Source organism: Theropithecus gelada, chromosome 10, assembly GCF_003255815.1.
Source record: "Theropithecus gelada isolate Dixy chromosome 10, Tgel_1.0, whole genome shotgun sequence".
NCBI lineage: Eukaryota > Metazoa > Chordata > Mammalia > Primates > Cercopithecidae > Theropithecus > Theropithecus gelada.
Window position 1 is genome coordinate 27,486,827 of NC_037678.1, and position 15,035 is coordinate 27,501,861.

The 15,035-nt window shown below is 55.5% G+C and overlaps 1 protein-coding gene and 1 pseudogene across 1 annotated transcript in view; both read right to left on the minus strand.

The window, feature by feature from the left end:
• The window catches only part of GGT5 (gamma-glutamyltransferase 5), a 245,990-nt gene that overhangs the window by 221,536 nt on the left and 9,419 nt on the right, over positions 1–15,035 (minus strand). The window lies entirely within an intron of this gene.
• LOC112632641 lies at positions 8,369–11,145 on the minus strand (annotated as a pseudogene).

The following is a 15,035-nucleotide window of genomic DNA, read 5'->3' on the forward strand; positions in this document are numbered from 1 at the left end:
ATTTTTCACTTCAAGAAGATCCAGGGCACTGAGATGACCTGAACAAGTAAATTTGTACCTCCGTGGACAAAACCTGGTGTTACCCCTGGGGACGCCTCCACCGCTCCTGTTCTCTGTCCACTGCTTCACCACAGTGGTCTTTCATGGTTTCACTTTGATGTCCTCAACGCCTGTCTCACTGCTGCTTTGTCCTGGTCTTTTGCTAGTGTTTCCGGAGTGGACTAAAGCATGTTCCTTTGCACCACACTCATCTCTCAGGGTCCAGGGCCCAGGCTGTGCTGAGCCACCCATCCATGGTATTGGGTCTCAGGAGAGGCATCCTGTGGCAGGAGAGGCAGCAACATATGTGGCCTAAGAGTAAAATCATCCAGGATGGAGGCCAGACATGTGAGACATTTTCCCATCTACAATATCCAACTATCAGTTGCCTCCTTCCCTGGCCCCTGTGGAGGGAGCTGTTCAGGTCTTCGCTTCCAGAGCCCTCTGCATTCCCCGCTCCCTGCAGCCTCCTCACATTGGATGGTCATCAGATTTCCCTCGTGGGCTTCTCTTGGAAATCCAGAAAAACCTCATGAGTAAAGGATTCTTATTCCTGTCAGTAACACGGGGCAGAGCCAGAGTCTTGACTCACAGATTCTGTGGCCTGACAGTGGCCTGGCTCTCAGGTGACTCCACTCACAGTTTCCGCTGAGAGACTGCAGGGTGGCCAGCAAGCAGCAGAGGGCACTGTGGGTCTGTCTCAGGGTCTGCACAGGAGCACCCGCAGCTGTGACGCCCCCCTATCTCCCCAGGGCTAGGGCACAAAGCCTGTGTTTGCTGCCGAGGAGTCAGCAGCTGTGTCCTTCCAAGCTGGGCAGAGTCTCGTGCTCACAGATCTGTGGAAGGTCCCAGAAGCTGCTTCCTCCTTGGTCCCTCCAGTGGGGCAAACTCTGAGTTTCACCCCTCAGACCCTCTGTCTAAAGAACCAAGCTCAGACCTCAGCTGGTTCTCAGGGTGAGGCAGAGATCACCAGTGGATCAAACAAATTGACATGAACAGCCCCTCCCCACCAGGCAAGTGGAGAAGATAAAAAAGGCCTGTGCGGCCCAGCACGGCACTCAGGTTTCAGGAGGGCTGTGTCCACCAGGGCCTGGATCCCCTCCTCCTCATGTTCCTCTCTCACTGCACAGATAGGAACAGTCTTTTGATGTCCAGGGTCAGGTCCTGAGCCTGTGTCATCCTCCTCTGGCTCATACCCCCAAACAGCTTAACCCTGGTCACTGTCCTAGCACCTAGGACTGTCTGTCTGCAGGTTCCCTCTCCCAGCCCATGCTGACTCAGCCGCCCTGCCTCTCTGCATCCCTGGGAGCATCTGCCAGACTCACCTGCACCCTGAGCAGTGGCTTCTGTGTTGATGACTTCTCAATACTCTGGTCCTAGCAAAAGCCAGGGATCCCTCCCCAGTTTCTCCTGAGAATACTATTCAGACTCAAATAAACACCAGGGCTCTGGAGTCCCCAGCTGCTTCTCTGGAAGTAAAGATGCCTCAGCCAATGCAGGGATTCTGCACACCTCTGGGCTGCAGCCTGAGGATGAGGCTATTACTGTAATGTATGGCGTAGCAACTCTAAGACTTAGTGCCCAAGACCTACAGAGAAGTAAGCAAAAACCTCCCTTCTGTTCTCTGGGATTGCACAGTCATCTTGGCTGGTGACTTTTCCCAAGTCTAGCTCAGGCATGCCTTCTGTTGTCAGTTCTTCAAACAACCCGTGATTTTCCTCAAACAACTAGATCTGACGGGGCCACATGCTTATATTTAGTTTAACTTTTAGCTCTATCCATTGTTCATATTGCCTCACCCTAATTATGTTTTTTCAAGGAGAAATTTGTGGTTTAAGATAAAAATATCTCGTTGGAGACTTTGGTGGAGGTCGAAAGATGTTGATTTGGGTCAAGCCAAGCTTAGTTTGAAAAGTATAAAAAAATCGAAGTAAAACTTAAGTACTGAAAGAATCCTGTTCTGGGTCCATGGGGCCTGCTTGTGTCTGAGGAAGGGGAGGTGAAGGATGCTGGTGGAAAGTTAGAGGAACCAGAAAGGGTGAGCCAAGGAGCATAGCTGGAGTCAGGGAAGAGGCACAGACCCGTGCAAGACACACGGCTCTGGGGCTGATGGGCAGAGTGTGGGTGCAGCCGGCCTGGGGCTGAGCGTTGCTGAGCTAAAACCGTGCTGTCACCTACAACATGGACCTGGGGTGACATGGATCTGATAGGCTCTTACCCAAGCAAAGTCTCTGTCATCTCCACCTGGGCGATGTGTTTCTTGTTGTCATCTCAGAGATAACAGCTCAGTCGTCATCTTATTTCTATCAAGGCTGTCAACTGACTGGGTAAAGGACATGACTCACATTGTAAATGATGAGCTTGGCCAGGTGCGGTGGCTCACACCCGTAATCCCAGCAATTTGGGAGGCTGAGGTGGGTGGATCACTTGAGCTCAGGAATTGGAGACCAGCTTGGGCAACATGGCAAAACCCAGTCTCTACAAAAAATAAAATAAAATAATTAGCCACATGTGGGGCTGTACACCTGTGGTCCCAGCTACTCAGGAGGCGGAGGTGGGTGGATTGTTTGAGCCTAGGAGGTTGAGGCTGCAGTGAGCCAAGATTGCACTCCCACACTCCAGCCTGAGTAACAGAGCAAGACCCTGTCTCAAAGCAAAAACAAAAAACAACAACAACAACAAAAACGCAAAAAACAGATGAAGGTTAATCAAAGTCTACTGCTTTAAATGTGAATCCCATCTTTAAAAATACCTTCACGGACACATCTAGAATTCTGTTTGAGTGTATGACTGGGTTCTGTGGCCTACCTAATTTGACACACAAAATGAACTGTCATATGGAAAGATTTGAGGCAGCTCTGCCTTCTCTTTGGGTCCTCAGGAGGAGGGTTATGGGTGTCCCCATCCTGCCTGGGTCCCCTCTTCCACACTGTCCTCGCACATGACCCAAGCACAGGCCCCTGAGGCCCTTGCAGGCCTACCCTCCCAGCTCTGCCCACCCCAGGGTGGACCCTGCCCTGTGCTCACGCGTCTCTGCATCTCCCCGTGCTGGTCCAGCCTCCTGCAGGGGCTCAGCCCCCAGGGCAGAAACCACCATCTCCTGCCCCGGAAGATACAACACTAGACACAATGGTGTGATTTTGTCACATCAGCGCCGGGGTTGTCTCATTAGAAACCCAGATCCATTAAAACCACCACACACCTCAGACCCAGGCTCTCTCTTTTGTTCCACATCACCCTTCCTCAGCAGCTGCTGGCTCCCACTTGGGAAGAAGCTGGACATCACCATCCAGCACAGCACACAGGCCGTCCTCCTCTGGGACCCAGGCCTGGGGAATGAAGTTCCACCTCCTTGAGCACCCACAGCCACTCTCCTCCCTAAGCAGTGCTGACTGTAGAGACTTTGCGTTTTCCCCAGAGTTTCCTCATTTGACCAAGTGAGTTGGAAGCTGGGCTCCGTACATCTTCCCCCACACACAGAGTGCAGGGGCAGCCAGGGCTTTGTCCTCAGTTGCATTTAGAATTTGGGATTCCTACAATCAGTGACTCTCTCCTTTTTGCAATTTCTCCCTCATTTACCAACCTCTCTGCCAGCCACAAACTTTTACCTCAAGTGAGTTAAACTCCAGACAAAATGAGCAGGGCCCTAGTCCTCTCCTATCTCTGTGATTAATACTTTTTAGGTTCCTGTTTCCAGGCTGGGCAGTTAGAAGTAGGCTCGGCGGTCCCACCGGCTGCCCTGGGGTCTCGGGACAGGGGCTGGAGGGGTCTCACATGTTGCCCTTCCTGTGTCGCAGCAGCACACACTGCCCCCATCCCAGTAGTGTCCTGTGGCTGGCTGGCCCCACCTCCCAACGGACAAAAGGAGGGCAACAGGTACCTGGCAGGTTCCACCATCTACTTCCACTGTGACAACAGCTACAGCCTGGCCAGGGCAGAGACCAGCACCTGCCAGGCTGATGGCACCTGGTCCTCACCCACCCCGGAGTGCCAGCCAGGTGAGGACACCCTGCTCATATACCTGCCTGCAGCTGTCCCCACTCACCACCCCAGAGGGCCCCTCGCTGACACTCGCTTCCCCACCAGTTCGCAGCTACACAGTGCTTTTGGGCATCATCTTTGGAGGCCTTGCGGTGGTGGCGGCGGTTGCACCCAGGGGCTGTGGGTGAGGGCACCTGCAGGGAAAGGGAGGGCATACCCAGGGCCAATTCTGTTGACCATGACCCTCCACCACCCCTGCCATGCTTGTGGTGGAACCCCCAGCGGCACCTGAGGTGCAGCCCCTGCGGTGAACCCCCCATGCTGAGATGCATGTGTGGGTCCCTCTGGCCTTGGCTGCAGCAGCCACACCTGCCTGGGCACGTCCCAAGGGTCCTTGCACCCTCAGTGCTGACAGGCCCCTCCCAGGTCCCCACCCATCCCAACCAGGAATCTTTTCATTCGCTCAGTTCCCTGAAGCAAGGGGTTCGGATGCTGGCGCTACCGCTTGCCAGGGGCATCCTTAACCGTGCAGGGCTGGCGACCTTGCAGTGGCTTTTGAGGACTGAGGGAGCGACAGGAGCACAAGAGTGGCTCTGTGCAGGCCAGCGGTGAACGTTACCGGGTGAGTTCCCTCCAGATGGCTCCCGGGATGCTCCGTAGGGAGGACATGTCCCCCCATCCTGGCCTCTTGGCTTTTGACCAGGTGGGTATGATGTGGGCACCTTGGTGGGTGTGAAGGCCTGAGGTCGGACCGCCCAGGCCTCTAGCCAGGGCTGGGAGAGGCGTGAAGGCCCAGGGCTTCCCCTCAGTCTCCCCGCAGGAATGGGGAGGAGGTGAGGGCAGCCCGCAGCCTCGCGTGGCTGGACTACTCACCCTTCAGGTCCATCCAGCTCTGCTCGGCGAAGCTCAGCACCTCCTGGTTCAGCAGCACCTCCAGACCTCTGGTCCCGTTGGCCAGCCTGACCTCCACCACGTCTGAGTTGCCCTCCTGGACGGCCATTGCAGTCAGCCCTGTGCCACGGGTCTGTGTGCCTGTGGTGGTGGGAGCGGAACGGGCGCCACTTGGCTCCAGCCTCCCACCTTGGATCTACCCTGCGCCACCCAGAGCAGCCCCTAGCCCTGGCCTCACCGTTGAACATCCTCCCGGGCTGGGCCCGTGCCTGCACCCTCAGGTCAGTCAGCACTGCCTCTAGCAGCACGTACTCTCCGCGCCCATTGAATGTGAAGTTGCTGCCATCAAAGGTCACAAAGTGTGGGTCTCCGAAGGCAGAGGCTGGGGTGAGAGTGGAGGGTCAGGTGGGGTGCACCCCAGCCCAGCCCGATCTTTCCCAGGGTCCGGGGCACAGGATGGCACCCACCTAGTCGCGGGGGCCGGTAGTTGCGGCAGTCATTGGAGGGCCGCCGTTGCATGTAGCGGGGGCAGTCGGGTGCCCAGAGGCAGCAGTAATAGAAGCTGAGGACATCGTAGAGCCAGTGGGACATGCCGGGCACTCGGGGTGGCGTGCGGAACGGGGGTGCGCCCCAGTCGTGGCCGCGGTCGGGAGTGCTGCCGCTGCTGGAGTCAGCCGTCAGGAGCTGCGTCCCGTCCGCTGTGTAGCAGCACTGCTGACCCGAGCCGTACCGAGGGCTGCGGGAGCCAGTGGGTCACGGCCAGGCCACTGTTGGGAGCCCACCCCTGTCCCCAGTCCCCACCCTGGCCCCAGCCTGGGGGCTCACCTGGCCTGCACAGAGCGCACACAGTGCACGGCCCCGGGGTGGTAGGTGCACACACTGCCCTGCTCCATGTCACAGCCGTAGTCTGTCTGCAGAGCAGCAGGTGGCTGTCACCCAGTGGCCTCCGGTTCTGTCATCCCCTTCCCGAGGCCAACTCTGCAGGTGCCCTGAGACCCCCGCCCCACCCTCCAGGACACCTCTGTCTGCCTCCCCTGGTGCTGTCCTCAGTGGGGAGGCGACACCCTCATCCCCTCTCCTGGGCCCTGATGGGAGGCTCACGAAGAAGCGGCCGGAGTCCACCCGGGCCTGGGTCAGGGTGCAGGGGCAGTCCGGCAGCTCCTCCAGGAAGCTGGGCAGCTGATCCTCCAGCTCCTCCCAGGCCTGGCACTGAGTGCGTGCCCAGGCCACAGGGTCCTCTCAGAAGTCATCGCTCAGGTGCCAGGCCAGCGCGTGGTCATTGGTCCAGAGCGCCCGCACGTCCCTGTGGAGACAATGATGCTGGAGCTGGGGCCAGGCCACACCACCCCATGGTCGCCCACTCTCCGCACCCCCAACCCGGGCTGCGCAGGCAAGCATGATGGGCCGCAGGCAGCCGGGCCCTCCACCCATCACCCGTGCCTCCACGCCTTCTTTCTTCTGCCCCGCGTAATTTTTTTTTTTTTTTTTAAGACAGAGTCTCGCTCTCTCAGCCAGGCTGGAGTGCAGAGACATGATCTCAGCTCACTGCAACCTCTGCCTCCGGGCTCAAGCAATTCCCCTGCCTCAGCCTCCTGAGTAGCTGGGATTACAGGCATGTGCCACCAGGTCCGGCTAATTTTTGTATTTTTAGTAGAGACGGGGTTTCACCATGTTGGCCAGGCTGGTCTTGAACTCCTGACCTCAGGTAATCCACCCACCTGGGCCTCCCAAAGTGCTGGGATTATAGGCGTGAGCCACCATGCCCGGCCTGCCCCGTGTAATTTTTGCTCTCCTGAGAAACCTCTCCTGAGGTGGTTACGTGGAGTGCCTGGGGCTCGTGTCCCTGCACAGCCCAGGGTTGTCATCATCCAGTCCCACAGCTCTGGCCCCCAGTGAGGACTCTGCAAGGGGCGCTGGTGTGGGGTATGAGCCACCTGAACGCCTTTTCTCCACCTCACAGGGGTCAGCAGCACCCGGCGAACAGCAGCAGGAGGAGCTGTGAGAGCAGTCACTCATGGACAGAGCTGCACTTGGGCATCTCCTGCCACCACCCCCTCCCCAGGGGAGCCCAAGATAGGGGAGGTTTGGCGTGGAATGAAACGGGAGTGAGGGACACAAAGAAGTGGGAAGTGGGAGGGCTCCAGCCCCGCCAAGTATGCAGAGACTCCCTCATTGTCCTGGACACCACAGGGACACCTGCAGGTCCTCTGTGCATGGGCCTGGGAGGCAGACCTGCCCTAAGGGTGATGTGGAGGCTACAGGTGCCACATGAACCAGCACCCACTCTAGCCATCAGCCTCCAGGTTGACTAAGGGTCAGGCCAGGTTTGAACCCATGCTTGACTGGGCCAGGACCCGTGGCTAGAGCACCTGGGTGCTCCTTCAGTCCTGGTCTGCAGGAAGGAGGACAGCAGACTTTAGGACCCCACAGCGTGACAGTGCTGACCATTTCACCCTCTTGGTCTCCTTGAGGAATAGGGACGGGGAGCCCTCTGCGGATGGGCGAGGTCTTCCAGGACAGGCTTGATTTTGGTCCCCTGCTTTCTGAGGTTGGGTTAAAACACCGACCATGGCAGAGGGGGCACAGCTCGGGTTCCCACACATCACTTTTCACAGTCTCCAAGGGCAGCAGTGCACGTGGAGGAGACGTCTCCCACAAGGCCAAGGCCTCCAGTGCTCACCGATGCCCTCGGCGAAGTTGGGGTAGAACTCGTCGGTGAAGAGGGGCTCGGGCAGCTCACGGAAGTACAGCTTCAGCGTGCCTGCGATGGCGTTCACGTCCATCTCGCTCATCATCACCGACACGTCCTTGTTATCTGGAAAGAGCACGGAAATGCAGCGGCCTCCTTCAGGACCCCGAGTGAGTCTCCCACCATCCCAGCCTTGGCTAAAGCACCGTCCCTGCCACGCTGACCACTGTGCAGGTCCCTCCTGGGCTTTGACCAGCTCATCTGACTCCTCCCAAGAGCTGTGTGTGGTTCTGTGTCTGCAGAGTTGATGGGGCTGCATGGGCACTCCCATTCCTCTCCCCTGCTTGGCCCGAGGTGACGGCCAGGAGGAGGCCAGCACGGCAGGACACAGTGCCTGCGTGGGAATCGGGTGACTCTGCCCTGTACATAGCAACCACCCCAGCACCAGTGTCTTCTGATGGCAGGAAGGCTGTGGGAGAATCTGATTGGTTTCAGTGTTTGAACCGGTGTCTTCCTTTGGACCCAATGGGCCACTGGTGCTTGTGTCTTCACCACAGGCCAGGTGTATTCTGGGCCCCCAGAGGGAGCTGAAATTACCACAGGGCCCACCCAGGGGTGATAGGCATTCTAGGGGTCCTGGTCAGGGTCAGTGGTGTGTGCCCCAAAGAAGGGTCTGCAGGCACAAAATCCTGTTGCTTTGAAGATGCTGGAAAGGACCCTCTGGGGCCTCTGTGTCCTCCTCTGGCACTTGAGGCAGGTCCATGTCTTTCATAGCCTGAGAGAGTTGGTGAAATGGAGGCAGAGATGCTGCAGCCCCAGCCTGAGCTGGGTCCCATCAGTGTCCTCTGCCCACCGCATCCTCACACAGGGCAGTGGACAGACTGCACTGAGTCCTGGGCTTCCACCTCCTGTCCACCCCCAAGGCAAGAAGGCCAAGACCCCACAGAAGCCCCTGGTTCACCCCAGCAAGTGGCATGAGTGGCTAGGATGGTTTAAAAACTGACTTCTACAGAAGCTATTTCTATAATTCTTGTCTTCTCTTTTTTAAAAATAGTAACACTGTAAATGAAGAAAAGACACAGAGAAGGATGTGACATGCCCGGACCATGGAGCGCTCTGAGATCTCATCGCGGACACCGCCTCCCACACCTCCATCCCGTCCTCCCCAGGCCACCACTGACTGACGTCGAAGGCTGCCTTCAGTGCCTGGATGTCCGTGGCCACTCCGGACACGCGGTAGATGCCCACCTCCTCCATGCCTCGGCGCTCGATCTCCTCCACGCACTGGCGCACGATGTAGGGCACCTTGGACCTCTCTCTCCTGCAGCAGGAGGGAATGTTCTCAGTGTCCTGGCAGCCCTGCGTGGGCCACACACAGGAGACCTGCTCTATGGAGGTGGAGTGAGGATGATGGTTAAGGTGACTAGGTGTGGGGCTGCACAGAGAACCTTCTGCATGCCTGTGCTCCCTCTGCAAGCTCAGTCCTCATTGCATGTACTGTCTCAGGACCTTTCAAGCAGCCAGAACCCCTGCAAGTCACACATGTTCTTTGGGGGAAGGTCAGGAGGCCTGTCTAAGTAAAGTCAGAACAGGAAGGGCATCTGACAGATTCCAGGCCTGGGGTTAGCAGCCTGTGCTGTCAGCTGGGAGATCAGACCCAGTGTTGGTCCTGCCACCCGCGCGCTGTGTGAGAGGAGAATCCCTGACCCCTGCCCTGGGCCTGGGCCTTAACACACATCCGAGGAATGAATGAAGGGTTGCCTCAGCACCAGCGCTCTAAGTCCTGCGCTGCTAAGTGCTTTTCTCCTCTGAGTCCTAGCACTGAACAATTCCAATACTGCCACACAGGACACTAGAGTAAGAATACTTCAAAGTTAGAACAGAGCGCTGTGCTGAGGCCTTAACTTTAGCTTTGTTTTGCAACTGGATTTAGGAGCACATCAAAGCTGCTTCTCAAGCCACCCTCATTAGCAGTGGTTATTTGGGGGAGCTGCTGCTGGAGTCCTCACTGCTCATGCCCAGAGCCCTCCCAGAGTGCTACGCAAGTGGCTGCCATGTAGTTGGGGGTGAGCGTGCTGTTTAGACACACAAAGGAGTCCGGGGTATGATTGATGGAGGCCCCGGCCCGCATGACCAGCAAGTTCAGAGGCCCAGCTGGATTCCACCCTGGGGAAGCAAATGAATTATCAGAGGAAGTGGTTTGTGTCTGCAAGAACTGATCTCAAACCAAACAAGTTTCTCTTGGCAACTGACTCGTGACAAAGGGGCAGGGGTTATGGCCATTCAACGGGAACCTGGGACCGTGACAAATTCCAAGTGAGGGCAGAAAACCCTGCACTCGGGCAGTTTCTGGAGCCAGCCCTACTGCTTCCAAGCAAGGCGGCAGTGACACTCCTGAGCTGGTGTTGAGTAAACACAGGAGGTAGCTGAACACACCAAGTGTTCCCTGGGGCCTGACCTCACCACGCAGCGGCCACGCACAGAGAGGAGAGACCCACACATGCTCTTCTCTGCAGAAACAGCTGAAGGGACACGCACCCTCAGTGCATGAGCCCAAGCCCCTCCCCACTCACTTGGTGACCACAGCAATCTCAACTCCGAAGACCCCTGTTTTCATGATGGCATCCTCTTCAAGTTGAACTCTCTGCTGTTGAACTTGACCAAGAGCTTTACTTCAATCTATAGAGGGGAGAAGGGGCATAGTCCACTAATCCTTCTGGTCCTCATAGCCCAAGGTCCCAAGGGCCCCTTGGAGTCTCATCAAATATTTCCACCCCCAAGGCATGCAGAGGTCTCAGCATGGGGTAGGGCTGCCCCTCAGGGAATCCCCTAGTCTACTTCAGCAAGAGCCAGGATTGTTGAAGATGGTGTAAAGGACTGGCTTCTGCAGAACCACCTCCTAAAATTCCCGCTGCTTCTCTTGGTTGCTTACTTTTTTTTAAATATGGGATCTTGCAATGTTGCCCAGGCTGTACTCAAACTCTTGGGCTCCAGTGATTCTCCTGGCTCAGCCACTAGAGTAGCTGAGACCATAGGTGTACTGTGCCCACTCTCTCTTTCTTAATAATAATTAAAAATTAAGTAGGAAAGACAGAATAGTATAAGAAAAAGCCAAGAATCATCAAATATTAACATTTTACCATATATGCCCAGGCCTTTTTGGGTGTGTCATTGCTTTTAAGGTCTAAACCTTTCTGGGGTACCTAAAGACAAATCAGAGGTCTCCATTTCTACAGGCAGCCCCCAAGTTCCCCGAGTGGAGGCCCCACCTGTCCTGGTGGTGCCATGAGACCTTTGTTTGAGGAAGGATGCTCAGGGCCTGGCTGGCAACTGCATCCCAGTCAGTGAATGACGATTCCCGGGCATGGCAATTCTGCTCTTCGGGGAACCTCCCTCCTCCAACCAGGCTCCGTGTCAGACGCTGGCTCAGGCTCAGCCACCTCTGACCGATTTGAAATGAATAGAGGCCACCCTACCCTTCTGGGGGATGTGGGCACCAGGAAAGTCCCACGGACACGTACCCCATTCATGGTGATGACAGCACACTGTCAGTCTCTGTCCTGCAGGGCCTGTGGGTCCAGCTGAAAGGAGTCATGATTGACAGAGGCCCTGGGGTCTGTTCAGAGGCTGCACGGGGCAGCAGCCCACACCCGCCACTTCTCCAGTCCTCAGTCAGAGACAGAGCCTGACTGTGGCCAGCATCTCCATCGAGAGGCTAAGCGAGGTAGAGTAAGGAGGGGCCTGCCAGATACCCCTGGAACCCAGGGCCCCACTGCTCCCAGAGCCTTGCTGCCTGGGGCTCCCACTCCCTCCTCCCTCTGCTCCTCCCAGTTGGGAGCTGATGCGCAGGCTGGCAGACTCTCTCCACCCGGCTCCCATCACCACGGGTGCTATGTGGAGCTCAGTGAAAGGCGAGTTGTCCAGCAGCTACTTCAGTAACAACTCCTGGGGGCCTGGTATCCACTGCTGCTGTCTGGGGAACTGTGGACGCTGTTCTCCCCCTGCACCATGAACAGCTTGTGGCAGGAGGAGCCTGCAGGCCACACCAGTCCCGTGGTTCAGAATCAGGCCCAGGAGGACCCAGAGCCAAGCCCTAAATCAAGCAGCTGGTGAGGCGGCCGGGAGGAAGCCCCTCTGTGACCCCTCTAACTTCTACCCTCACCCAGCCCTGTCCAGGCAGCTAGCCTGCAGGAACTTGTCCTTAATGTCACCTGAACACAGTCTGTGCTGGTACAAAACACCCTGTCATGACCAAGCTACATGTCCCCCGTCCGTGAAGGCTCTGTCTCCCGTTTTATGGGGAGCACAAGCTCTGTGTCAGCAGTTCCTGGGTACATAGAGACCACAGGCTGGGCTGGGTGAATGAGCAGTACCATCTTGTTAAAAATACACCTTCCTGGGCTCCACCTGTAGAAAACTGGACTCATAATCTGGGTGGGACCTGGGATTTGCACAACTAGAAACCCCAGGTAGTTCTGGAGTGAAGCCAGGTCACGGAGCCACCATCTGACTCCAGACAAGGCCACTGCATCTGGCCTTGTGTTTCCACCCCTTGATGCAGGTGATGGTTCATTTCAGCCACAAGGCAAGCTGCCTAAGAGCAGGGACCACACCTCATGATGCCTGCACACATTCACGTGCGTGCACACATACACACATACGACGGTGCTGAGCACAGCACCAGGCCTAGAGAGGGGCTGAGGACAGGCATCATGTTCACTGCAAGGGACCCTCGAGACCACAGCCACCTGGGCCTTCTGCAGGTGAAGTGGCTAGAAAATAAGAAGTTCTGGAGCAGGTCAAGGAGCCCAACCAGCTGCCCCTACTTCACAGATGTGTGCACCTGGGCCTCCCTCCCTGCACCTGCTCAGCACAAAGGCTCACCACAGGCACACCTGGGGGGTGACCCCTCCTCACCTCCCCTTCTAGGTCCTACCAGTTAACGTTTCCCAGGGATCTGAAATGTACAGCCAGAGTGACACAAAGAAGCAAAGGGTGGCAGGACGTCTCCCACCAGGGGCTGTGTGGCCACAGGCTCTCATTCTGCATCTGGCCCTGAAGGTTTTCAGAGGCCACACTCCAGGCCTCAGGGACCCCACCCTGAGAAGCAGCAGCTGTGAGCAGGGACCGGTCAGTCAGAAGCCACACACAAAAAGGAATCTCTCAAGTGGCACTTCCCCCAGAGTGAACCCTAAGCAGAGGCAGGAGAGGATAACATGAGGGATGGGGACAGAGTGTGCTTTCTCTGGAAAGGGAGAGTTTAATACCCCTGCTGGGAGCTTTAAAAAATTGAAACCCTGCCTGTAATATCAGCACTTAGAAAGGCCAAGGCAGGAGGATCACTTGAGCCCATGAGTTTAATACCAACCTGGGCAATATAGTGAGACCTTGTCTGTATCAAAAAAAAAAATTTTTTTTTTTTAAGGTAGCCAAGCATGGTGGCACATGCCTGCAGTCCCAGCTACTTGGGAGGCCGGGGTGGGAGCACTGCTTGAGCCTGGTAGGTGGAGGCTACTGTGAGCCAAGATCATGCCATTGCACTCCAGCCTGTGCAACAGAGTGAGATACCCTGGCTCTAACTAACTAACTAACCTAACTAACTAACTGGAAACATAGAAACATGTTAAGCAGGAGACATTCTTCCCTTTCCTTCAAAGAACAGCCATCACTGGGCCCCTCTCCCCTTGAAAACTCAGAACTGGCAGAAGCAGCTAACAAGCAACCCAGAGTCCAGGTAAGAAAAGAGACAGAAAGAGAAGCGGTCAGACATCAGGCGGCTGCCTCTCTGAGTCCCCCTGGAACCACGGCCCACATGCCAGCCCATTAATGAAATAATAATGAAAACTACTCACATCTAACAGGAGATTAGACATCCAGATAAAAGAGGGTCAAATATCCCCAAACAATGCAATGCAAAGGGTCTTTGCCATGGCAAACTGTAATCAGACTATTTAAAGTCAATGTGAAGATGCAAATTCTAAAACCACCAAGAGAAAAGGATCTAGTCACCTATAAAGCAAACCCCATCAGATGAAGTGCAGATTTCACAGCCCAGCAAATAGAAAACATGTGCTTAAAGGCATAGGAGGCAGAGAAGAACAAGGCTGGAGACAGGCAAGGCCAGCATTCCCCTCAAGATGACAGCCAATGCTGGAAGAGGAGGCTGAGAGACAGAGCAGTGGTTTTTTTTTTTTTTTGTTTCTTTCTTTCTTTTTTTTTTTGAGACGGAGTCTCACTCTGTCACCCAGGCTGGAGTGCAGTGGTGCGATCTCGGCTCACTGCAAGCTCCGCCTCCCGGGTTCACGCCATTCTCCTGCCTCAGCCTCCTGAATAGCTGGGACTACAGGTGCCCACTACCATGCCCAGCTAATCTGTCATATTTTTAGTAGAGACGGGGTTTCACCGTGTTAGGATGGTCTCAATCTCTTGACCTTGTGATCCACCCAACTCGGCCTCCCAAAGTACTGGGATTACAGGTGTGAGCCACCATGCCCAGCTGATTCTTTTTCTCTTCTTCCTTTTTTTTTTTTTTTTTTTTTTTTTTTTGCTGAGACAGGGTCGCTATTACTTTTAATGGCAAAAACCACACTTACTTTTGTACCAACCTAATATATTGCTCAGGGTGGTCTCAAATTCCTGGCCTGAAGTAATCCTCCTGCTTCAGTCTCCTGAGTAGCTGGGACTATAGGCGTGAGCCACCACACCTGGTCTAGAGCAGTGCTGTTGACCTACTCACGTGGCTGAGGGAGGGGATGCCATAATGCCCCACACGTGGGGTGCAGGTTTCTTACTCTAGGAGTGACAGTCAACCAGAAATAGAGCAGCCCTCAGGAGCACTGGATCCAGCTTCAGATCATCTCAGCCACTCAAATGGATAAGGGAGATCCCAGAATTTCAGACTTCTAGGCCTCACGTTATTTTATTTTTATTTATTTATTTGAGACAGCATCTCACTCTGTTGCCCAGGTTGGAGTGCAGTCTCAGGATCATGGCTCACTGCAGCGTCGATCACCTTGGTTCAAGTGAGACTCCCACCTCAGCATCCCAAACACCTGGGACTACAGGCACACACTACCACGCCTAGCTAATTTTTTATTTTTTGTAGAGATGGGGTTTCACCATGTTGCGCAGGCTGATTTTGAACTCCTAGGCTCAAGCAATCTGCCTGCCTCAGCCTCCCAAAGTGATGAGATTACAAGCATGAGCCATCGTGCTGGGGCTGGAAATTATTTTTAAAAATTATTTCTTGCTGGGTACAGTGGCTCACGCCTGTAATCCCAGCACTTTGGGAGGCTGAGGCAGGCAGATCATGAGGTCAGGAGTTCGAGACCAGCCTGACCAACATGGTGAAACCCCATCTCTACTAAAAATACAAAAATTAGCCAGGCGTGCTGGCACCTGCCTGTAATCCCAGCTAGTCGGGAGGCTGAGGTAG